The following is a 26,553-nucleotide window of genomic DNA, read 5'->3' as shown; positions in this document are numbered from 1 at the left end:
GATCCATAAGCCCTCCCTCTTAGAAGACAGATCAAACAAGACCTGGGAAGCTATACAGATGACCCAGGCAAATATCTAGATACATCCCAACACATTATCGTGGCCTTTGACTTGATGTGGAAAGACACCATGGCCATATTTAGTCAAAATTTATCTGACCCTGAGCATACTAGGGTCTTAAAGGAAGCCCGAAGGTATGCTACAGGGTTTCGCATATCAAGCGATACAAACCCAGTAGGGGAGACTGTAGTCCCCTCCTCAGAACCTAATTGTAATTATAATGACCCTGAGCACATCTGGGAAAGGGATCATTTTCTGATCTGTGTGAAGGCAAGACTGAAAGAAATATAGCAAAAAGTAATCAGCTATTCCTGGGTCTCAGCAATAACTCAGGAGCCCAATGAGAACCTCATTGCCTTTCTGAAAGCCCTCCAAAAGTTTACCAATCTGGACTTAGACTCTTATGAGGGGCAGGTGATTTTAAAGGACAAATTCCTGTCCCAGTGTGCATCAGACATCAGGATAAAGTTACAACAGCTACAGCAGCAGCACCCTGCTGCCTCTTTATATGACATGGTCCAGATAGCCACCAATACCTTTTATATCAGAGAATAGGAGAGGGAGGCCAAGGCCCTGGAAAGGGAGAAAAGGAAAGAGATAAGGCATGCCCAGATGCTGGCCGCCCTCCAGGGAAGTCCTATGGCAAACCCTGAGTCCTTGAAGGATAAGGCACGAGGCAAATGCCTAATCTGTAGACAGGCGGGGCATTGGGCCAAAGCGTGTCCAAACCATTGCATGCCTCCTAAAATGGCTTGCTACAAGGGCGGCACTCTGCCCTGGGAACTCAAGAGCCTCAAAGTCGAGCACCAAGCCTTCCATCATGATGGTTCAACAGGACTGAAGCGGCCCACTCCAGCCAGCCCACCTATCACAGATAATCATCACGGGTCTGGAACCAACGGTGCAACTGGATGTGGCAGGTAGGTTGGAGAATTTCTTGGTTGACACAGGAGCTACCTACTCTGTCCTAACTCCCTACTCCGGAGCCTTCTCCTCCCAAACCTGTACCGTTTTGTGTGCTGCAGGAAAAACAATTACTAAAAGATTCACCGAAGCACTTCTTTGTTCCTGGATTGGACACATATTTTCTCACCTGTTTTTGGCAGTCCCTGAGTGTCCTACTCCCTTATTGAGAAGAGATATACTCACTAAACTGGGGACCACCCTTGTGATGGGAAACTTTTCAGCGCCTAGAGCCCTACAGCTTCTGGTTACTATGGAAAAACCCATTATACCCTCTCTAAAGAGAGGGACCAAGAACTATGAGAGGAAAAAATTAACCCCCTGGTGTGGGACCAGGGGACTCCTGGATGAGCCCACCAAGCTGAACTGGTCATCACTGCCCTCTGAGATCCCACGTGGTCTCCTAGCCAGAAACAATACCCCCTCAAAAGAGAACCTCGGGAAGGACTACAGCCTCTAATAAATAAATGCCTTGCCTGTGGGCTATTGGTCACCACCAATTCGCCATGAAACACCTGGATCCTCCCTGTAAAGAAAAAGGACTGTACCTGGTGAATGGTTCAAGATCTCCAGATCATAAATGAAGCTACAGTCCCCCTCCATCCCACAGTACCCAATTGCTATGTAATCTTGGAGGAAATCCCACCCAGTGCCAAGTGGTTTACAGTCTTGGGCCTCTAAGATGCATTATTTTGCATACTACCAGCCAAAGAATCCCAATGACATTTTGCCTTTGAGTGGGAAGCTCCAGGAGAAAAACACCAACAGATGACTTGGACACTATTACCTTAGGGGTTCAGAGATAACCCCCACCTGTTTGGGCAACTTCTTAGAAAGGATCTCCCAGGTCTGGATCTGGGACCTAATGGGAAAAATATTGCAATTTACAGATGACCTACTAATCTGCTGTCCAGATGAGAAACATGCAATTCAGGTTCTAAACTTTTTGGCAGAGAGATGATATAAAGTCTCCTGTGCTAAGGACATATGGTCAAGACAAAGGTCACTTACCTGGGATTTCAGATTACCCACAGGTCCAGGAGGCTGTCCTCTGATTGGGTATAAGAATCCTTCATTTTCCCTCCCCCATGACTCAAAAACAATTGCGAACTTGCCTGGGGCTAAATGGGTATTGTAGAAGTTGGATACCCAGCTATGGTCTAATTGCCCAACCCTTATATGAAAACTTGAAGGGACGGGATGATTCAATCCCACTGATGTGGGGAACTCTTCAAAAGAAGCCAGAGCCTACAATAAAACAAGCCTTAACTCAAGTAACTGCCTTGAGGTTGCCAGACCCAGAAAAGCATTCCAACTTTTTGTCCACGAAAAAGAAGGAAAAACCTTGGGAGTGCTAACTCAAAGGTTGGGACCTGAGCCCCAGCCTGTAGCTTACTTATCCAAGAGGCGCAACCCGGCGGACAGGCTCAAACCTCCCTGCCTTCAAAATCTTGCAGCTATTGTAATCCTGATAGCAGATGTTTTAAAACTCTCTTTTAGGGGAAAACTAATGATTTTTACAAGCCACCGAAATGGCAACCCACTCCAGCATTCTTGCCTGGAAAATCCCATGGACGGAGGAGCCTGGCCAAGTACAGTCCATGGGTCACAAAGAGTCAGACACAACTGAGTGATTTCACTTTCACTTTCAAGTGAAACAACTCCTAAATGGGAGAGGCCATTTATGGATGTCTGATCAAAGAATCTTCAGATATCAAGTAGTGCTGATGGAAAAGCCAGGCCTGACTATATCCCCTTGTGAGTTGTTAACCGAGCCAACCTCCTGCCTACCCCCGAGGGCTCTCTTCCCTTTCACTCTTGCCTAGAAACCTTGGACCACTGGACAAAATCACGAGAGGGATTGTCACAAGATTCTCTGACCAATCCTGAGGAAATCTGGTACACTGATGGAAGCAGCTTTGTCTTGGATGGAAAAAAGAGAGCCAGGTATGCAGTAGTTTCCAATTTTGAGATCATAGGGGCTAAACTTTTGCCACCAGGTACTTCAGCCCAATTAGCTGAGCTCATAGCCCTGACTCAAGCTTTAGAGCTGGGAAAAGGGGGGAAAAAAAAGTAGTCATTTACACTGACTCCAAGTATGCCTTTCTAGTGCTATATGCACATGCTGCAATTTGTAAAGAAAGAAGCCACTTGACCACTCCAGGGTCCCAAATCAGTTATGGTGATCAAATCCTTAGGCTCCTGAAGGCAGTCCATCTGCCCGCTGAGGTTTCAGGCTCCCGCTGTAAAGGACACCAGAAAGGAGCACGTAAGTGGCACGAGGGAACCAAGCAGCTGATCAGGCAGCTGAGAGAGCAGCGTTACAGAACCATGACCTAATAGGGGCTGCCACCTTAGGTCCATAGACTAATTTGTCAGAAATTCCTTTATATACTGAAGGTGAGACTCTTAAAGCTAAGAGTGAGGGCTTTCAAGAAGATCATATGGGGTAGTCCCATAAAGTGGGGCTCCTTTTTCTGCCTGGGAACCTCCAAGGGAAGTTGGTTAACTCCTTACATGCCACCTCTCATTTAGGGGAAAAGGCCCTCCAAAGACTACAAGAAAGATCCTTCAGAGGAACAGGCCTCCAAATGACTATAAGGCAAGTGGTCTCCTCTTGTCCCACTTGCCAATTAAACAACCCCCAAGAAACTCAAAGACCCTAGCTGGCCCAGCCTGTCCAATGACCTGGGACCTACCCAGGAGAGGAGATGCCATTGTGACTGGAGACTTCAGTCTTCAGGAAAAGTAGAAAGAGCCAACCAATTATTAAAATCAGAGATTAAAAAAAATAAAATAAAATAACCGAGGAGACCTCCCTGGGATGGTAGGAGGCTTTACCAATAGCTCTCCTCCGCACCTGTATTGCCCCTAAGGAACAGATTGGTTTTAGTCCTAATGAGATGCTATATGGGAGACCTTTTGTTTATGTCAATGACCTCTTCCTAGATCCAAAGGCTCAGATCCTCTGGTCTTATACCATGGCCATTGGGCAAATCCAACAGGATATACACGTGTTGGGTGTCAACCAAGACCCAAAAGATTCTAAAGAGTCACCACTATATATGTATCCTCCAGGGACTCAAGTCCTAATTAAAGTCTGGAAAGATGGGTCCCCAAAGGGTCAACTCCAGCCCACATGGAAGGGCCCCTAACTTGTAATGATTTCTACCCCACAGCAGTCAAGGTACCAGGTCATGACTCCTGGGTTCACTACTCATGCGTCAAGCCATGGAAGAAAACAGAAGAGGTCACTCAATACACCTGTGAGCCCCTGAGCGATCTCAGATGCCTATTCAGAAGTAGAAGTGAGTGCCATTCTAATGAACACCCCCAAATTAATTATCCTAAGAATTATTAATTCTTAGGATGGCTCTAAAGAGCCAACACAACTTGGGAGAGGTTGTACTCCAAAACAGACAATAGATAGATCTCGCGATTCCTGAACAAGGAGGGACTTGAGCCATCTCAAATGAAATGCTGTTTCTGGGTAAATACCTCCAGCTAAGTTAAAGAAAGTCTCACAGTCCTCAAGAAAAAGAGTCAGACCCTACCGGATCTCAAAGAATTAGCTGGAGAGTTCTTGGGGTGGCTATAATCTCTCTTTGGGAGATTCTGCTGGCGATGGGAAATTTGGAGTTGGCTAATGAAGCCTCTTGATGAAAGTGAAAGAGGAGAGTGAAAAAGTTGACTTAAAGTTCAACATTCAGAAAATTAAGATCATGGCATCTGGTCCCATCATCTCATGGGAAATAGATCGGGAAACAGTGGAAACAGTGTCAGACTTTATTTTGGGGGGCTCCAAAATCACTGCAGACAGTGATTGTAGCCATGAAATTAAAAGACGCTTACTCCTTGCAAGGAAGGTTATGACCAACCCAGATAGCATATTAAAAAGCAGAGACATTACTTTGCCAACAAAGGTCCGTCTAGTCAAGGCTATGGTTTTCCAGTGGTCAAGTGTGGCTATGAGAGTTGGACTGTGAAGAAAGCTGAGCACTGAAGAATTGATGCTTTTGAGCTGTGATGTTGGAGAAGACTCTTGAGAGTCCCTTGGACTGCAAGGAAATCCAACCTAGGGGAGATCAGTCCTGGGTGTTCATTTCAGCTGAAGCTGAAACTCCAATACTTTGGCCACCTCATGCGAAGAGTTGACTCATTGGAAAAGACCCTGATGCTGGGAGGGATTGGGGGCAGAAGGAGAAGGGGACGACAGAGGATGAGAGGGCTGGATGACATTACCGACTCGATGGGCATGAGTTTGAGTAAACTCCGCGGGTTGGTGATGGACAGGGACGCCTGGCGTGCTGTGATTCATAGGATCGCAAAGAGTCAGACATGACTGAGAGACTGAACTGAACTGAATTGAACTGAATGCCCCTAATAGTCTCTGTCATCACCATATTGATGCTGCTTGTGATTCCTCTATGTATTATCAATTGTCTAACCCGTTTGTCTCTGCCCAGGTCAACAAGCTACAATACACAGTGCCAGTTCAGCAAGGATATATAAAACTACAACCGACCACAGAAAGTATTACTCACCCTTAAATGGACACAGTTAAAAGGACTCTGAGGCCTGAGACTAGCAAGAGGGGAGGCTCAATGCCCTCGCTGTCCCAGTTCAGCAGGAAGTAGCCAGAGAGACCTCAACACCCCTATTCCCAAAGAATTGGGCCTCCTATATCTTGGGGGGGGGGGGAATGTTAAGTAGCTAGAATAGGAAAAAGGAGTCCAGAATGGCAGTGGCTAAAAGACAAGAAAGGGAAATGTCCAAAAAATAATAGAACAAAGGAAGGTCCGAGGACCAGAGTGAGGACTCCAGGTAAAACGAACAGTACTCCTGGCTAGCCCAATTTACATAGGACAGGCCCAGGGGGAGGAGAAAAAATCATATAAAAAGAGAAGCCAAAATTGGGCTGGAGGGCTCTCCTCTCTTCACATCTTTTGGGTCTGCATTCCCTCATGCCTTAAGGATATGTTTTTCTTTGCTTTCTAAATAAAATTGATATGTAACACGGAGCTGTAACACTGGTCCTTCTGAGGGCTGTAATGCTGCTCTGTCCATCACTTCAAAATGTTGTTGCAACAAGACAGAACCAAGGAAATTACAAACTCCCAGACATCTGGATATGACTTGAACATCTTTCAGTGTAAATAAGTGATTCCTACTCTGCTCCTGTATAAAATCATTCCTAATATCACCAGAAAGGATGCGTCTCTCTTACATAAAATTTATATTTCATAATAATACATTCTTCACTCAGCACTATAAGAAAATTTGGTTGAACAGGCCTAGTTCATCATTTTTTGTCCCCTTCAACAATTCTCATACTAAAGACAATATAAATATTCATTGATTTGACTTCAATAAGTTAATGAGTAAAAATTAATGGAAACAAAATTATAGTGAAAAAAGACAAATTTGGGGGAAAAGTAAGTAGTGTAACTTTATCCTAATTTGATCAAAGATATTAAAAATCAGTCATTGTATAGTTCTATAGGTATAATATTTGAAATTTTCCATTCAAAATTTTATTGAAATTGTTGAATCTGCCACAAAACTCATGTTGTAAAAATAACCAAAAATGTTCTGGCTTATTTAAGAAGCAGCATTGATCTTTTGATTCTAATATATTAAAAGAGAAATAAATTAAGCCATAATTAGACACAAAGAAATGACCTTTTACAGAAAATATATATGGATATTAAGCACTTGAACTATGAAGTATCTGTTAAAAATTGCTTCCAGAAAATATGTTCCACTCAAAGCTGACATTCTCCCTTGATCTCTGTGACTATGGGTTGATTACAACATGTCTTGATGAAGCTAATGAAAGGTTCGATAAAATCAACTCAGCTGAAATATGTAATCCAGATAAATGATGTTTGTTTTCTATTCTTAGACCAGGTTGACCAGTGTCTGCTTTTTTAAGACTAGGATGAGATCAGTGTAGACTATTCAAAAAGCTTCACAGTGAAGCTTTTTGTTTTATGCTAATAAATACACATGTTATAGATAAAGAGGAATTTATAAAAGAGGAACTTATTATCATTCCACAAAAATTTAATTGTCACATTGAAATCAAAGTCAGCTTTGTTCAATTCCCTTAGAGAAATCTTGTCATTGAGCCAAAGGTACAGTTGAGACAGTAAATTGCAGTTGCCTCATCATTCAATTACACTATTGTAACACATGTATATAAACAAAACTGATAAGGCAGTTATCCAGAAAGCATATAGAATATATAAGCATCTCTTTATATTTTGCATGTTTTTGCATATTACTTTGATTAAAGTAACAAGTAGATGACAAAAGGAAAATGTTTATTTTTATACAGCTCAATCATATACAACTTTAGATTGTCTGCCTGTTCAATCTAGGCTATTTGTATCCACCTGTACCTTCCTCTTCCATATGTATTGCCTTTTATTTTTGTCCAAGCAGCCTTTGTTACTTGGATTTCTCTAATGCTGTTTCTTGTTTTTTGTTTTGTGTGTGTGTGTGTGTGTGTGTTTCCCCCTGTTCTTTAATTATTGAATGTAAAGCCACCAATCTAAAATGAATATGGTCATTTATCCATCTACAATACATTCACTGTAGCTAGGCTGTGACAAATTAGTTTTGAACTACACTCACTTCTGTAAGTTGAATCTACAGAGCAAAAGATTGTTCTACAAAGAAACATTCAAATACTATTGTTGAAAAGGGGGAAGTGAATATTATGTCAAAACTACAAGTGCCAACCCCATACTCTGAGAAATACTATAATATTTATTTCCCAGGCTTATAAATTGTATTCTTTTCTGACATTCTTATGTTAAAATAGCATATAATTAATATAGTGAATAATGAGAAGTTCATCAAATATAGAACTCTCTCTCTATATATATATATATTCACATAGGATCTCTTTTTTATTAATTCACATATATGTAAATGAATTGGCTATGAATTACATCATAAAGTTATCCATGACATTCCTTTCTGGTATTCTTTTAGAGAGCAATTTTGATCCTTTGAATAAAAAGAGAGAGAGAGAGAAAAAAAGACAAATTGGAATTAGAATAGCACTTGATTGGGCTTCCCTGGTGAGAGGGTAGCAGACGGGAAGGCCAGGGGCCTCCAAATGGAGGAAATAGGCTGCAAATGTCAGACACATTTTAATCTCTCTCTTAAGCAGCAGGAGGAAACAAGCTACTAGTGTTATATTTTTCCCCCTTCTCTATATAAATTTAAAAACAGGTTTCTTTTAAAATTGTGTGTCACCATGATGACACCTGGTTCCACTTGAACTTAACTTTTCTCAAACCTTGAGCAAACCAAAGTGTTTTTATTATGGAAATGTTTGTCTTTAGCTATGCTAATGAACTATGTATTTACCCTAGACTCTGTCTTCAAGTAGGTTCTGCCTAAGACAGAACCAACCTGACAAACCAGTCTGTTTTACTCATGCAAATGTTCTATTAAGCTATTTTAATGACACTGCATTTGTTTGGAAATCTTCTTTTCTTCAAGATTCATGTCAATCATTTTTTGGCCTGGGACAACTCTCCTTGTGCCAATATTGTCTCAAAATTCATGTTGTGGGTGAGGGGCCTGGTGCCAGTCTCTCAGTTTTGAGACATTTCCTTTCTCTAATTAGCAGACTGCTAGTAGCTAAGACTAGCTAGTAGCTTAAGACTAGCAGGGGGGCACTCTTTCTGCCCCCTTCTGATGTCTATGTCAGAAGCTTTCTCTACCTCTTTTATACTTTAATAAAACTTTATCACACAAAAGCTCTGAACTATCAAGCCTTGTCACTGGCCCTGGATTGAATTCTTCTCCTCCAGAGGCCAAGAATCCCAGCATCTTTCATGGCTCAGCAACAGACTTTCACTGGTGACTGAGCTGGTAAAGAATCTGCCTGCAATGTGGGAGACCTGGGTTCCATCCCTGGTTTGGGTAGATCTCCTGGAGAAGGGAAAGGCTACCCACTCCAGTGTTATGCCCTAGAGAATTCCATGGACTGTGTAGTCCATGGGGTAACAAAGAGTCAGACATTACTGAGAAACTTTCACTTTCACTGATATTTCAACTATATTTACTACCTTTAGTTAGATATTTTCTCCCTACCAGAAAAAAACATAAATTTTTGATCAAGATACACTTTTGAATATTATTTAATCAATTAGTTATAAGAAGCATTTTTCTCTTTCTTAATACAATATTAAATTATTACAAAGGACTTTCTCTTTATTCTCTCTATTTAGTACTTATAATTACACTGAGGGATGCAAATGATATTTTTACACATGGATTTTGAAAAGTCATATCTAGGGTACTTACAAATGTGGTTGAAAAGGTAAACTAAACAAAGCATGAACCTTTGACTCAGCAGTCAAAATGTTCATAAAAAGTTGTGAAATATCAAGTCTTCTTAGAAATCTAATTTCAGTTATCAAATAACACAATAGAAAAGCCCTAGAAGACCATGTCACAAGCTTTACTTATTGAAAGCAATTCAAAGTCCATTTTGAGAACCTCATGATTTGCCTCAATTTTGAGCCATATCATTAAAAATAACATTAATTTTCTAGCTATTAAGTAAATAACACAATTAAAAATTGCTTTAATATTTTCCTCCAAACTACCACCACATTTTTTAAATGTATAGTGTGTGTGCTCAATGGTTCCGTTGTGTCCAACTCTGCCACCCTTTGGACTATAGCTTGCCAAGCTTCTCTGTTCATGGGATTTTCAGGCAAGAACACTGGAGTGGGTTGCCACTTTCTTCTCCAGAGCAAATAATTGCACCTTGACATATAAATGAGAAAATCTGATGTTGCTGAGAAATATTTAGTATATGGGAAGTTAAAAGCTCCCATAAAGAAAGTTAATTTTCTGAAAGATATATAAACACTCACACACAATTTGTGCAGGCTTTTTAAGCTAATGTGAAAACTAAAAATCTATATAATTTTGTTTAGAATATGTTGAGCCAGTCAATTAACATGTAAATTTAATTTCTAACTCAAAATCTCCTAACAAGACAGAGTGCCCTGAAGGTGGGTGTTGCCATAGAAAAAAAATCTTACTTTGACAACAAATTTTTACAATTCCTTTTTCAATATTGTGAAGAGTAGCAGTAGCACCAAAAAAAAAAATAAATAAATAAATGGTGATGGCATAATGGCCACTTGGTAAATATATAGAAAAGACTGCTTTTTATCTACATTCTGGTTTTCCTTTCTCTAGAATACTCATCCTTTTTACCCCTCTGTCTTTTCTGCCTAAATAACATTGGTTAAGTGGGGAAACTCAGAGATATTCTTGAAAGAAAGAATATTTCAACTAACAATGGGGGATGATTACTCCAGGGTTACTCCAGATTAAGGAGAAGATATTTAAAATTTGGATATCATAACTAATGGAAAATAGCACCCCTTTTCTTTGCTAAATTTGTTGGTGATACAGTACTGATGTTATCTTCTGACTAGGAGATGTATCGTGATTTATATCCATGGACATTTTCAGCAATGGAATTATAAAGTGAAGATTATTTGTTGCTATTTTAGAACACATATTCAAAGTTAACTTCAAAACGTTGTCTCAAGTAATTATTTTAAAATTTATTTTAGGTTTATTAATAATAAAATCCTCCTTACAATTTTATGACCAAGGTTTTGCATGCAGTGAAGTGAAAGTTGTTCAGTCATGTCCAACTCTTTGCGACCTCTGAACTATACAGTCCATGGAACTCTCCAGGCCAGAATACTGAAGTGGGTAGCCTTTCCCTTCTCCAGGGGATCTTCCCAACCCAGGGATTGAACCCACGTCTCCTGCATTGTAGGCAGATTCGTTACCAGCTGAGCCACAAGGGAAGCCCAGGTTTTGTATAAACAGATAATTATTTCCCAAACACCTCATGGTGCTTTGAGAATGTATTATTCAGCATAACCTGATGCAACACAGAGACCCTAAATAACAGCGGTTTTATTAGGATATATGTTTATTTCTCACCAGGCTATATGTTCTACAGAAGTTGTTTTCTAGGCTCAATTCTTTGTAGTCTTTCTGAAACCCAGGCCAATAGAGACTTGCCCTTGACAATATGCTCTCTGATCGCTATAGCAGAAAGAAGAGAAGGTGGTTAACTACGCACTGGCTATTCCTTGAAGAAGTTTATGTGTTTCTGTTCTCATTCCATGTTACTTCCAAGAGACAGAGAAGTACACTCCTGTCATCTTCCAAGAACAGACACCAGGAAATATGTTTTACAGCATTAGTGACCACTTGTAGTGATCAGATAGGTCAAAATTTGGAAGAAAGGAAATGGTGGGGACCAATAATGAGAATTCTCTTCCCTCTCAATTTAGTGATGCTAAATTTTGAGCTCTCCAAAAATTATGACTCCCCTTAGGAAAAAGAAAAAAAAAAAAAGAAAATATATATAATATGTATTGTGAAATTCCAAATCCCACATTTCCATTTAAAATATGTTCCCTTTCCTCTACCTCTTATGTCACATTTGCCAATGTGAGTAATTTCCTTTCCCAAAATTGCTTTTATCCAAGAGAAATTAATTTGTGTTTATTGTAAAACAACTGCAATGGGGCTAAAATTTCTCTTCAGAAGAAATGTATGACAGTGATAACGAGTGTTATCTTTTGGGTTAGACTTCCAGATTCTGCCCCCTGCACTGCTACTTCCTTGCTGTGTGAATCTGAACAAGCTCTAGACCTTTCTATGCCTCAGTATTCTTTTCTGTAAAATGAGCGCGAAAACTCGCTGCAAGTTTAAGCATATGAAGTACTTGACACAGTTCACAGTATGCCTTCCATTAATATTAGCCTTGTTGGGCTACACAACTATATTATTCAGACATCTGTTTTTATCTGATACCTTTATTAGATTAAAACTGTTATAACCTGTCTCTAGATGTATTAAATTCAATATTTACCTAGCAACATAATTGTCATTTTCCCCAATTAGCTAATGAAATATTAAAGAGAAACATTTTATATTTCTTTTGTAAGCTGCACAAAATAATAACTTTATCAATTTAAAAGACAGAACATTTTTGTGACTGGCTCAGCAGTAAATCTGCCTGCCAACACAAGAGATTCAGGAGATGCACATTCGATTCCTGGATTAGAAAGATTCCCTACAGAAAGAAGTGGCAACTACTCCAGTATTATTTTATAGTGGCATGTATCTTCAATAATTGAATATGATACTTCCTTAATGAATTGAGTGAATATAAATAAGAAAAAACATGCAAAATTAGCTTATTTAATTAAGGTATGTTACAAGGAATATTTTTCATATAAAGGAAGAACTACCTTAATTTTGAATAATTAACTGAAAGAATTCCAAAATTTGTAAGTATATTTTAGTTAAAATGTAACTATAAATATTGAACATATTATAGGGGGATTAAAGTCATTTTGACATAATTGACATTTTGTGACTTTTGACAATTATAATATCTTTAGAAACCTCAAGATTATTCAATCAACAGCTTAACTTAACATTCATATATGTATATTTCATATTTTCAAAAAACTTCTTAAATTTGTAAAGACAAAATTATATAGAATATCAAAACCCAAATCCAAGTACTAGTCCATCTCTCAAGGGTAAATAGAACTTTAGCATATAGTTGGGGTGTAAATTGTCCATAGAAAGAGACATTTATGCTATTTATATATTAATAAATATGCATTTTATTGCATAATAACCAACACACACAAAAAAGGAATTCTGAACTTTCATTTGTGATTGTCACTTGTTTTGTGCTACAAATAGCTAATTTAAGTTTTCTGTGTTGAAAAAGCTGAACACTGTTTAATAGTTACTTTGAAAAATAAAAATAATAAGGCATTCATTCAAATATAGATTTAAATGTATTACATTTCGAACATCCTGAAAATGGGCCATATATAGATATTTTTTAATTGCAAATAGTTATATTCACAAAAGTGGAAAGACCTGTTGAGTACCTAAAAGTTTAAGTAGAAGAGATGCTGTTGCCTAGAAAGTATCTTTAAGTGCGATGAAATTGTTTCATTTACAAACTAAATAACAATGTGGTATATTTTTTCTAAGTAATTAACACTATGAGTTTCTCACAAATTTGTTATCATATATTGGCATGTGGAAATAAGTATATTTAATTTAAACAATCTCTGTTAGCAGTGGATAGAGATTTTTACTTATACCTTTAATCATATATTCTATAGATTTTTTATTATAATTCATTCCCTTGTTCACTTATTATTATTTTATGTGTAATCATTAAAGCAGAAATAATGCTAACTTTCATTACATTAAATGTTAATCACTTTAATTCAGGAAAATCACTTATAATGTGTTATTAAAAAGTAATTAGGTACATATTTTAAAAATATCAACATAATACTGTCTCATAGAAGTGGTATAATTCATATTATAATATTTATTTTTACTCATGTTGCAATGTAATAATGATCTTTAGGCAATTAGGAGTATAAGAAGGCAAAACCAAAGCTTAAAAAACAAAAACAAAAAAAAAGAGAGAAGAAACTTAACTACATTTTCTAAAAAAGTTTTATTACCTACAGGAAGGAAAATTATTTGTTTATAGGAGAAATTTCAAGCTTATGTGTGTTAACAGTTTATTAATTTTCCAGGAAAATATGGTTTAGAGGACAAAACTGTCCCATACTCCATTTAAAAACTTTAAATTATAGTAGTTTGCCAAATATGTGTTACACAAACAATGAGTTGTGATGATATTGAGGAGAAAGATTATTTTTTTGTTGTTGTTGTATTATGGAGAATGATAGAATGCTTCAGTAGTTCAGTTGAAATGTTCTTTTTTTAAAAGTTTACTTTAATATTGCCTCTTTCAGACATCTGTTTCTTGTGGTTTATAAATTCTTTTCTGTAGGTTTAGTAGGTAAACTGTAATTTTAGTCTCTGAAAAATAGCTAGAATTTAAAATTTATTAAAATTAAAAATAACTAGAATTGTCAAATTTAACTGTGGATTTGAATTTCTAAAAAAATAAATATAAAACTAAAAAGTTCAATTTATTTTTTTCTACAGAGAACTGTCGCACAACAGAGCAGTTATAATTCCCTTAGTAGTTATGAAAAATATTTATTTCATGGACATGTCAATTTGATTCTGGCATTTCATTTGCTATTTTTCTCCCTTGTTTTTTAAAAAAACAAAGGGTAATTTTACAACTTAAATTTTTGGACATAGGGATTTTTGCAGAGGTGCCCTGGGCACAGCAATTGATCATTATTAAGTCAATTATTACATAAATGTGGAAATTTATCAGTGCAAAATAAACCAGATTTTGCTACATGTTTGTCTTGATTAATATAATCATTATCTTTGTTCTTGATCATTCAAAAGCACTATGCTAGCTTGCAAGTTTGGGAATAAATATATAACCAAGGAGTTTCTGTGTATTTAAAGGTGGAAAATTATTTTCCATTAAAATGTAAAATGTAAATTAAAATGTAATTTATCCTTAGTAGCACAGCTCAATATAACCTTCCATGATGATGAAAATGCATGTCTGTTGAGCACTTGAAATTTGGATAGTACAACCAAAGAACTGATTTTTAAATTTGATTTCAATTGGCTTAAATTTTATATTTAAATAGCCACATGTGAAACGTGCCTAAAACAATGTAGGTTTAGAGTGCTATTATTGCTCTAGCTATTCATCTATTTTTTTTAATGTTTTAATATTTGATTTTCACATGGAATTAATATGGTCAATAATTTGATCTGTTTTTAGTTTTTACACAGTTTAATTCGCTATACAGGAATGGTAGAAAGATTTAAGCAATAGATAATGTCTAAGTGAGATATTTCAGTTTGTCATTTTCTTGATGTGTCCAGACTTTTGTAACAATTAGGCACAAGTGCCAGTCATCAGCAATATTTAAGGCATTTAGAAGTACTTCTTGTTTAGACCACTGATTCTAGTCCAGAAACAATGTAGTGATTTCCTTCATAAAGTATTCTTTGGCAAATTCTGGACTAATCATGAATTCTGGAGGACTGACATGCCATAATTTAGTATTTAGAGTATGGAAAATCCATCCCAGGGGCAGATAGGATGGCAGGTTGTAAGCTTTTATTCATAGCATTAAAAAAATAAATAAATAAGGGCAATCTTGTATTCATGAATGTTGGGCTACACTCAACAGTCCTACAATCCTTGCAATTGCCAGCCATGAGACTGAAGACTGAGTCAGTGACAGACACATCAGCTTTACTGGACAGAGAATCTTAGAGGCAAAAGTCCTAGAGTGACATCCCACAATGTAAGGCCAATGGCAGGCAGGACATAGCAACTATCTTTGCTACGTAGGGGAGGAGGAAGCTATCATACATGGGGGCATGGCAACAGAAAGCCTCCGTGCTTGCCGGGATACCATTCTAACAAGTCCCTCCTCAGCTCTTTGTGTTGGCAACTATTAAGAAGGCCATTGCTTCCAACTGATGAGCCAAATCTGGAGCCATTCTGGTCTGGTTCCAGGGCTAGAATAATTGTCGGTGGGAGTTGGACTGATCATACACGTAGTTACTGATTAAAATTTCAGCTTAGGAGGGGAAGAAAATCATGTGCATAAGGTAAGACCGAGGCAAGACCAGTTCTTGCAAGGGATGTACAGAGAGCAAGAGAGCAGCCATCTTATGAGACTTGATTGTACAATGACTATAAGTCTTATTTGGGAAGGCTTAGGCATATAGTGTCCCTTCGTATAGTTTAGAGCTAAAATATAGATGCAGATACAGTGAAGAAATAAGGCATAATTAAAATATTGTAGTTTTGTAAATGCAGGAAAATAATAAATAAGGCAGATTCTAGGGTATTAAGGATCAATTTCTACTAGAAATAATTCTATAGTGAATTGGGTGGGGTAAAATTGGGACAGAAACAGAAGACTGAGAAATCAGTCATCTCACTTGCACTTTATTATCATGACTTAGTGACTAAACAACACCAACAACAGCAAACCAAGAACTCAGAGAGACTCCAGACACTGAAGATAATATTTTGAAATATAAGGATAAAGATTTAGTACTATAATAAAAGAGGAAAATAAGTTTGACACCTTAAAATGTTTTGACTACTTATATTCTTTACCCACTCCAGTATTCTTGCCTGGAAAATCTGATGGACAGAGGAGCCTGGAGGCTCCTTACATACAGTCGATAGGATCACAAACAGCCAGACATGACTGAGCGACACTTTCACTTTCATTCTTTACTTTCAGACACTAAAGGTAATTGTTTCAGGTTTAGACATGTGTGCTCAGTCATGTTCCACTCTTTGTGACCCCATGGACTATAGCTTACCAGGCTCCTCTGGTGCCATTTCCTACTCTAGGGGATCTTCCCTACCCAGGGACGGAACCTACAACTCATGTCTCCTGCATTGGCAGGCAGATTCTTTACCACTGGCTCCACCTAAGTTTCAAGTTAAGTATTTGTTGTTAAAACATTTCCAGATGTACCTAAGATTCAATTTTTAAATTAGAATCATGTAAAAGTGTAATAGTGTATAAAATTCATATAACTGTGAAGAAATAGTTTCCCATATACACTACTGTTAGAAACAAATTAGTGCCAACACTAATGAAGGCACTTTTTTCATTAATTTATTTTAAAAAAATATTTTTCCACCTTTATTGATATGTTATTGACATGTAACATGCAAATTTAAGGTGTAGGAAGTGATAATTTGATATATGTATGTGTTGTGAAATGATTATCACAATATGTGAACACCTCCAATCCCTCATATAATTAATATTTTTTGTCATAATAAATTTTAGGATCTACTCTTAACAATTTTCAACTATGTAATACAGTATCACTAATTATAGTTACCACGCTATACATTATATTCCCGATGCCCATAACTTCTTCACCTCATAACTAGAAGTTTGTACCCTTTGACCAACTTTTCCCCTTTTCCCCCACAGCCAGCCCCTTATAGATGGGCACCATTCTATTCTCTATTTCTTTGAGTTCAGCTTTTTTAGATTTCACATATGAGTGAAATATTTGTCTTTCTCTGACTTATTTCATTTAGCATAGTATCCTCAAGATTCATCCACATAAGTAGGTAGGATGACTGGGTAATAGTCCATTGTATATCATGGTTGCCTTATCCATTCATTCCCCAATGGACAGTTAGATTGTTTCCATTTCTTGGCTGTTGTAAATATGCTACAATGAATATGGGGAAGATGCAGATATCTTTTCCATATAATGATTTTATTTCATTTGAAAAATACCCAGAAATGGATTTTTTTTGAGGAACCTCCATAATCTTACATAGTGGTTGCAACAATTTGCAATCTCACCATCAGTGCACAAGTGTAGCAGCAATGAGGTGAGCCTGGGGACTCGGTTTGAGGAAGTGTTGTGAGCTTAAGGCTCTGGAAGTCACCTGGGGCTGCAGGGGCTGGTGGTGCCTTCTGAGTTGGGCTGGCTCCTGAGATGTCTGGGCCACTGAAGTCGACAGGGGAAAGCTGAGAGGGTAGACTTGGATTCACAGGAGTGCCCCCACTTCCAGAACCTACTATGGTCTGAGTCCATGGGATCCTGCAAGGAGACACTTGGGGCCTCTGGCAGACCCCAAACCAAGTCACGGGCCTGAGTTCCCAGGAACCCTCAGAAGTCACTTAGACAGAGAGAGCAAGTTGGGTTTCCATGTTTCAGTCAAGTGCTCATTACTTCTCCTCCCAGGGAGCAGGTATCTCTTTCCCTGTAGGCTGCCTGGGCCTAGGGGAGGGTTGAAGGCATTTGTGTGAATCTACTTTTTCCACCATCCTCAGAGTCTTATTTCTGTGCTTTACCCAGATTCTGTAATCACCTGTAATCCCTGGCTCTTGTGAAGATATTTTTCTGCACAGAGAATAGTTCAAATTGAGGTTGGTGGATGGGTATAAGCAAGTTGAAATTCCTATACCACCATTTCACTGATGTCCTGGGCAAGCCCTAAGTGTTAAAGGCTAGTTAGATTATTGTTGTATTAACATTATGAAGACTTACTTAAAAAATTGAAAAGTAGTCATTATTGGAAATATGGTCTGCAAAATTTCTTCTTTATTTATTTTTTTCTCTCTCTTTTTTTTTTTTCTCTTCTTTATTTTTAAGATTACTTAGCTATTTCCCAGGTGACACTTGTGGTAAACAACTTGCCTGCCAATGCAGGAGACAGAAGAGACATGAGTTTGATGCCTGGGTCGGGAAAACACCCTGGAAGAGGACACGGCAACCCACTCCAGTATTATTGCCTGGGAAATCCCATGGACAGAGGAGCCTAGTGGGCAACAGTTCATAGGGTCGCACAGAGTTGAACACAACTGAAGCGACTCGGCATGCATGCACACATCTACTTCCCCAAACCAGAGTTCAAACCCATGTCTCCAGCATTGCAGGCAGATTCTTTACCACTGAGCCACTGGGGAAGCCCAAAACAATAAACAGCATGGTAGTGGATATTAGACAAATTTATGAACTTCAGAAAATTAAGATTTGTTCCAAACTCGTTTCTAAACTTTCCTCAAGTTTTTTTTAAAATTGAATGTTGTATAGAACTGAGTGTGAGAAAAATGAACAGAGGCTGGATGATATTTAACCATTTGATTTTTTTTTTTTTTTTATTGTTAACCATTTGATTTTTAATGGAAAGGAAATACAGGGTTTGTGTGTGGGATACACATATTCCAAGTCACATATTCTAAAACTTGGATCTGTGAAAAAGTTTCAGGAAACTTGGAAATAATATGAAAAGTAGATGAAAATAAAGTTGTATGTATATTTTTCTAAACCTCAACTTGAGTCCTGCCCTAAAGCCACAGGTTCAAAGCCTTGTACCAAGGCCACGGAGGTGGACCCCAGAACTAAGCCCACCTCCGAAATTGACTGAGCCCCTTTCTGGCCATTGCCAACACTCGCCTCCCCGCCCCAATCATCACTGAGTCTTCCTGACTTCAAATTAGGCAAAGATGCCCAGTCTGGTCAGCCACTCTATAGTACCCTAACCAATCATTTATTGCCAACTTTCCAGGAGTTTTCTTTGTCTTGAGACTAAAAATTGGCCACTAACCCAGGAAAACTGTCACTCTCCCTGGTCTGTCAAGAGTTTGGCCCACTGAGCTCACAGAGCTATCATTATCTCTGCTCTTTGTTCTTAATAAACTCAGTCCTTCTGAAATGCTTTCTGTTTGGAAATTATTTTCCAACCCATACTCGGACTGCCTCAACAATAACCTCCAAAAAATACCTCAGAAGTTTTTTAGTAAAAAAAAAAAAAAACAAAACTAGGTACCACAGCTTTAGGCCATACCGTGGGTTAACACTTCAGCCTGCCTTGGTGGTAAAGATGAGTATGAACTCTTTAAATTAATATGGTCAAATTGTTATAAGAACTGCTTTTATAATAACTTTTGATGGTTATGCATTTTTCAGAGGTCAAAAAATAGTTTCCTGGTTATGTTATGGCTCTAAATTCATCAGGCATTATATATTCAGTCAGTGAAATAGAAAAAGAATCAAGAACTATCTATGTTCTTTTTTTCACATAGAGATATTTTCACCTGACTGAAATGCTCAAAATTTTCAAAATTTTGATGTAACGCTGAAAATTCTCCAAGCCAGCCTTCAACAGTAGGTGAACTGTGAACTTCCAGATGTTCAAGCTGGACTTAGAAAAGGCAGAGGAACCAGAGATCAAATTGCCAACACCCGCTGAATCATGGAAAAACCAAGAAAATTCCAGAAAAAAAAATCTACTTCTGTTTTATTGATTATACTAAAGCCTTTGTGTAGATCACAACAAACTGTGGAAAATTGTTCAAGAGATGGGAATACCAGACCACCTGACCTGCTCCTGAGAAATCTGTATGCAGATCAAGAAGCAAAAGTTAGAGCTGGTCATGGAAGAATAGATTGGTTCCAAACTGGGAAAGGAGTATGTCAAGGCTGTATATTGTCATCCTGCTTATTTAACTTATATGCAGAATACATCATGTGAAATTCTGGGCTGGATGAAGCACAAGCTGGAATCAAGATTGCCAGGAGAAATATCAATAACCTCAGATATGCAGATGACACCACCTTTATGGCAGAAAGTGAAGAAGAACTAAAGAGCCTCTTGATGAAATGAAAGAGGAGAGTGAAAAAGCTGATTAAAACTCAACATTCAAAAATGAAGACCATGGCATCTTGTCCCATCACCTCATGGCAAATAGATAGGGAAACAATGGAAACAGTGACAGACTTATTTTCTTGGGCTCCAAAATCACTGCAAATGATGACTTAAGCAATGAAATTAAAAGACACTTGCTCTTTGGAAAAAAAGCTATGACCAACCAAGGCAGCATATTAAAAAGCAGAGACAGTACTTTCCAACAAAGGTCCATCTAGTCAAACCTATGGTTTTTCCAGTAGTCATCTATGGATGTGAGAGTTGGACCAAAAAGAAAGTTGAGCACTGAAGAAAATTGATGTTTTTAAACTGTGGTGTTGGAGAAGACTTTTGAAAGTGCCTTGAACTGCAAGGAGATAAAACCAGTAGATCCTAAAGGAAATCGGTCCTGAATATTCATTGAAAGGACTGATGCTGAAGTTGAAATTCCAATACTTTGGCCACCTGATGTGAAGAACTGACCCATTTGAAAAGAATCTGATGCTGTCAAAGATTGAAGGTAGGAGGATACAGGGGGGTGACAGAGGATAAGATGGTTGGATGGCACCACCGACTGGATGGACATGAGTTTGAACAAGCTCTGGGAGTGGTGATGGACAGGGAAGCCTGGAGTGTGCCGTCCATGGGGACACAGCTGGACACAGCTGAGCGACTGAACTGAACTGAATTAGCAGATGTGTTGTGTTCAGTCACCATGTCATATTCGACTCTTTGCAACCCCATGGACTGCAGAAAGTCAGGCTTCTCCATCCTTCACTATCTCCCAGAGTTTCCTCAAATTCATGTCCATTGAATCAATGATGTATTCTAACCATCTCATCCTCTGCCATCCTCTTCTCCTTTTGACTTCATCTTTTGCATCAGTGTCTTTTCCAATGAATCAACTCTTCACATATAGTAGTCAAAGTCAGAGCTTCAGTTTCAATATCAGTTCTTCCAATGAATAGTCTGGATTTATTTCCTTTATAATTGACTGGTTTGACCTCCCTGCAGTCCAAGAGAATCTCAAGAGTCTTCTCCATCACCACAGTTCAAACACCTCAATTCTTCAGCTCTCAGATTTCTTTTTGGTCCCACTCTCGTATGCATACATGCCTACTGGAAAAAACATAGCTTTGATTATATGGACTTTTGTCAGCAAAGTGATGTCTTTGCATTTTAATACACAGTTTAGATTTGTCCTAGCTTTTATTCCTAGGAACAAGTGGCAGTCTTGATTCCAGGTTGTGATTCATCCCATTCAGCATTTCGCATGATGCACTCTGCATATAAATTAAATGATGATATGCAGCCTTGCCATACTCCTTTTCTAATTTTAAACCAGTCAGTTGCCCCATGTCCAGTTCTAACTGTTGCTCTTGACCTGCATACTGGTTTCTAAGTAGACAGGTATAGTGCTCTAGTATTCCCATCTTTTTAAGAATTTTCTATAATTTGTTGTGATCCACACAGTCAAAGGCAAACATTTACTTCTTCCTGGAAAGGATTAAGACTATATTGAATCTTTTAATATATTAAGATAAACATTATGTATTGTGGCATCTACAGTTGGAGATTTTTGTTTTCAAACTCTTCAGAAAAGTCATATAACTGACTAAAGTTCTGTTAAGAAAATATAGAAATTAAATATGCAGTTATTATAACTCATTTTATATATGGGACTTGAATGTCCACAGATTTTTGTCTCTGCTTGGTCCTGGAACCAATACCTTTAGATACTGAGAGATGACTATGTGTCAAATTGTCAACTGATATATAATTCACTGAGTGTATAAAAATCTGCTATAGCATTACATTTTCTACTTAACAAGTATCCACTTGAAGTTGTAATGCTTGTGGGGCTCACACTTCTGCTGACTGTAGCAGCATTTTGGTAAAGTTGGAGGGGATGAAAGAATAGAGGTGATGAAGAGATCACCAAGAGAATACAAGAGGGAATTCATGGAGCATTTAAGTGAGTGTGAAGTTTTAGGGTTGCTATGATGCTAGTTGTTAGCCATAGGTGGGTACTAAGAGTCAGAGGTATTTATATTGTAAAAACACCTTTAATTGTTTATGAAACAATTTAGGTTTAATTTTATATATTTATTTTTGGCCTGGGATTCTTTAAAAGTAATTCTGATCTGGGACTAGACTGCCCAGGATTTAACCCTTCAGAAAACATAATCACCATGAAGAGTGCTCTCATTACTCTTGCCAAGGCACTAATGTATCCACAAGTAACAGGATCTTCTGGAAGTAAAACTTGTCAAGGTGTGTTTGAATGTTGAAGTCGAATTGGGGGTAGTTTTTAAATACAGTTATTTTCCTATATCCTGAAATTTTCTTGTGTTAGAGTAACAACTGCTAAGTATTCTTACAGTTTTAGAATCTTCAAACAATCAATGTGTATGCCTTATTTCTATAACAGCCCAATGTGGATATTTTGGGTCAGATGTTTGGCCTGTGACCTAGATCAAAGCATTGCCTGTTTCTGTTTTTCAATTTTTCCATCCACTGCGATCTTGGAATTTTCTGCTTTACCCAACTGACAAAGTGGAAGGCAGTGGAGAAGGACATCTGCTTCTTAGAAAATGACACCTGGAAGAAACACATCACTTCCGCCCATGTTCCATTAAGAATTAGTTATATGGTCTTATCACATTGAAAGGAAGACTCAGATACATTGTCTTGATTTTATGGAGTTTCCAACAACAAATACCCACCCTGACAAGGTCTGCAATTAGTTGAGAGTATTTCTCCATATCCAAGACAGACCATTGGCAGCTTCTACATTTATGATATTTTTATATGAAAATTCATTGCAAATAGTTAACCTCATCTGTTTTAACACATCATCATGAAACAAGTGGACTTCCCTGGTGGCTCAGACGGTAAAGTGTCTGCCTACAATGCAGGAGACCCGGGTTCAATCCCTGGGTCGGGAAGATCTCCTGGAGAAGGAAATGGCAACCCACTCAAGTGTTCTTGCCTGGAAAATGCTATGGAAGGAGAAGCCTGGTAGGCTACAGTCCATGGGTCGCAAAGAGTCGGACACGGCTGAGCGACTTTACTTTCTACTTTCATGAAACAAGTATCAGGGTCCTGAAGAAATCATTTTGTTTCCTTCTTAGCTGCAAACCTGAATAGTTTGGAACACATTGGAAATCATAGTCTCTGGTGGGAGGTCCATGGTGGGAGCTCTCAAGACTCCCAGAAATTCAGCCAGAAGCACCACTTAAGCTCATGCTCAGTCGTTCAGTCGTGTCCGACTCTCTGCGACCCCATGGACCACAGACTGCCAGGCTCCTCTGTTCATGATATTCTCCAGGCAAGAGTACTGGAGTGGGTTGCCACTTCCTTCTCCACTACTTAAGCTCAGTTTTCTCAATTTGTCTACCTGAAAATTGTATTTTTTTTTTTTTTTTTTTGGGAAACCACTCAGATGGTGTCCTCTCCCTCTTACTCTCCCAAAGGAAGAGAAGAACGATCATCAGTGGCCAATGGCAGCTGCAGAAGCAACACCAAAGACCGGCTTCACGCTCAGGAGAGAACACTGCATCTCCTCCTCATGGTTTCGGGTGCTCTACACAATCAGAGAAACTTCTCTAGTAACAAACTATAGAAATGATCCCTGAAAGTATAGTCTTGAAAATTGTATTTTATTTATTTAATTTTGCCTTTCCTGAAAGTGCTAATACATTACTCAAGTGGAAATAGTTTTATTATAGAGATTAAACTCAAATAATAATTTATTCCATGTTTAGAATGTTTCAGAGTTCTCCAAGATCACCCTCATGTTTAGTGATTCACTAGATGGACTCAGACTAAGGTTTATTACAATGAAAAGACATATGATAGGATTAACAAAGAAAAAAAAGACAAAGTACACAGTATCTGTAGAAATCTATAAACAGGATTCATTATGCTCTCTTCTTCTTATGATGGGGCAAATTAAGTATTTCCTTTCCAAAGCAATGAAAAAGTACATTAAAATCTTTGCAGCTTTCTTCCCAGGGAAGCCCCTTAGGGGCTCGGCTCCTGTGGTTTTAGTTGCCTAATCACATGTGCCCCCTCCACATCTTTAGAATTCCACATTCTGAAAAGGAAAACAAGCGGTTACCATAAATCAGATTTTTACAGTCTACACACTATGATTTATCTTTCATCAGTTAGAAAATAGGTCAAGACAGCAGCCACAGTCCAACCTTGCAAGCTGGCCTTTCTGAAGATAGCAGTTGAAGATCTGCTATGTTAACTCTTTTCTGCACACACACCAAAATAGTTAATATGTTTTATATATTAAAACCCTACAATGATCCTCTTCAATTAAGATAATTCATGTAAAGCAAGAAACTTTGAGGTAAAGGGAACTAATGCATTTTGAGTCCCAAATATGTATTAGAGTTTACTAGATAATTTAAATATATTGATTCAAGGAAGTATGAATTTTCCCTATGGCCACATGACTAGTAGTAACTGGGGGCCCAAAACTGAAAATTGGGATTGGATAATTTTGGACAACACTTTTGTGCCTTTTCCCAAATGCTTAGAAAACAGCATCTACAGTGTCTAGTATGATAGCCAATGATTATTAAATACTCAAGTATGGCTAGACCCAATGGATATGCTATATAAGTGTGTGCATACACCAGATTTTGAAAACACAGGGAAAAAAAAAAGAATGCAATACATCTCATTAATAATTTTTAATAATTAAAAATATTTTCAATATTGAATATACTTGGACATGTTTGGCTACATTGGTTCAAATAAACTGTGTTATTGAGTTGATTTTATCTGTCCTTATGTTTTTAATATGGCTAGTATAAAATTTAAAATTATATGGCTCATTATATTTCTTTTAGTCAGCACTGGTCTATACATATAGGACCTATCAGGCTAGAATTATGTGTTTGATTTTTAAAGCCTAATCACTGACAGTTACAAATGCTATGACTCACAGACCTCACCGGGGAGCTGCTGTCCTCACACCAGAGGATGCACAGCCAATGAACTGCAGTCCTTCGAGAGAGTTGTATTCAAGATTTTCCACCTGGGGCCAGTCATGCTATAATACATATTTATATTAATCTAGGACCCTCCATTTGGAGGTCTCTTTTCTGGGAACAGAAGAGAGGATACTGCTGAAGCAGTTTTCCAGACTTTGCACCTAGACTTTTTTATCTGAGGGCTCTGACTATGCATATTCATTATTTTCCCACTCTTAACCCTTCCCTTTCCCCAAGTTTTCTGGTCCATAAAACATCTAGAGCCTTTTTTATTCAGAGTTCATCAACACCAAGGCAATTCCCCTTTTCTGCCTTGCACATCACTTGATCCACACTGATGCCAATATTCAGGGAAGAAAGAAGTTGGCAGCATTCTATTTCTGGACACTTGCTTATATTATTATACTTAGTGAATAAAAACTTGACCATTATTTGTCTTAACTGACCACTTAATCATCTGGCAGCTCTGACCAACTTTATTAAATATTAGATCCCCTTCCTTGTGAGAACTATAGTTTTATATAAAAAAATATTAGAATCATAAAACTTGAGTTGAAACACCCCTCTTCTAGGTTTTCATGTCACAGTTCTGAATATCAATGTCTAAATCATTTCACACTGTTCTATATCTTGATTTCACGCCAATCCTCCAACATCAAAGTTACTTAAAGACAGCAGCCATACCTAATTTTCTGTCCCAACACATAAGATATGCCTTTTCCATAGAAGAGTCTCAAATGTTTGTCAATTAAATGAAGAAATGTACTTGTGTAAATTAATACAGGTAGTAAGTGGTAGATAAATATTTCAAATGCTAGTTTTCTGGTATTAGGTTCAGGGATCTTCACGCTGTGATGGTCACCTATATTTTAAATTTGTGGCAGGTGAAGGTCAGTAAAGAACAGATAGGGAAGTACAACTCTAAGGTCATAGAAATTTTTCAATACCTATATACATTTTATATTACTTTATATTTTGTATTATTTCTTGATTAAAAAGATGAATTTGTTATTTTATATTCTATATAAATTGAACATGAATCTCAGTAGGCTAAACTCAAGTTGTCAATAGAGCTGAGTTTCTTTCTGAAGGCTCTGTATAAAAATCTGTTTGTCTTTTGGTCAAAGACAATAACTGTGTGTCTGTTGGAACTCTGAAGATGGGACCCAGGAAACTATGTGGTCACAAGATTCCAGTTGTTTTTAATATATGGTAAAGTTTGAGAGCATTGTAAACCATTCTAATACTTAACAAGCTTCTATGAGGTGGCTATATCTAAGTCTGGAGTAATCTAACTACTCTTCAATAGGATAGCAATTCTAG

At 37.8% G+C, this 26,553-nt stretch overlaps 1 non-coding gene and 1 pseudogene across 1 annotated transcript; one reads left to right on the top strand and one right to left on the bottom strand.

Moving 5' to 3' along the window:
• The first annotated feature begins 807 nt into the window (after positions 1-807).
• The window catches only part of LOC122447270, a 64,624-nt pseudogene continuing 38,878 nt past the window's right edge, over positions 808-26,553 (top strand).
• On the bottom strand, positions 23,655-23,868 carry LOC122447707. The gene has a single exon (XR_006271359.1). It is a non-coding gene; the product is annotated as a small nucleolar RNA U3 (small nucleolar RNA).

The sequence above is a fragment of the Cervus canadensis genome, chromosome 9 (genome assembly GCF_019320065.1).
Source record: "Cervus canadensis isolate Bull #8, Minnesota chromosome 9, ASM1932006v1, whole genome shotgun sequence".
In the NCBI taxonomy this organism is placed as follows: domain Eukaryota; kingdom Metazoa; phylum Chordata; class Mammalia; order Artiodactyla; family Cervidae; genus Cervus; species Cervus canadensis.
This window is presented reverse-complemented; position numbering and strand designations above follow the sequence as displayed.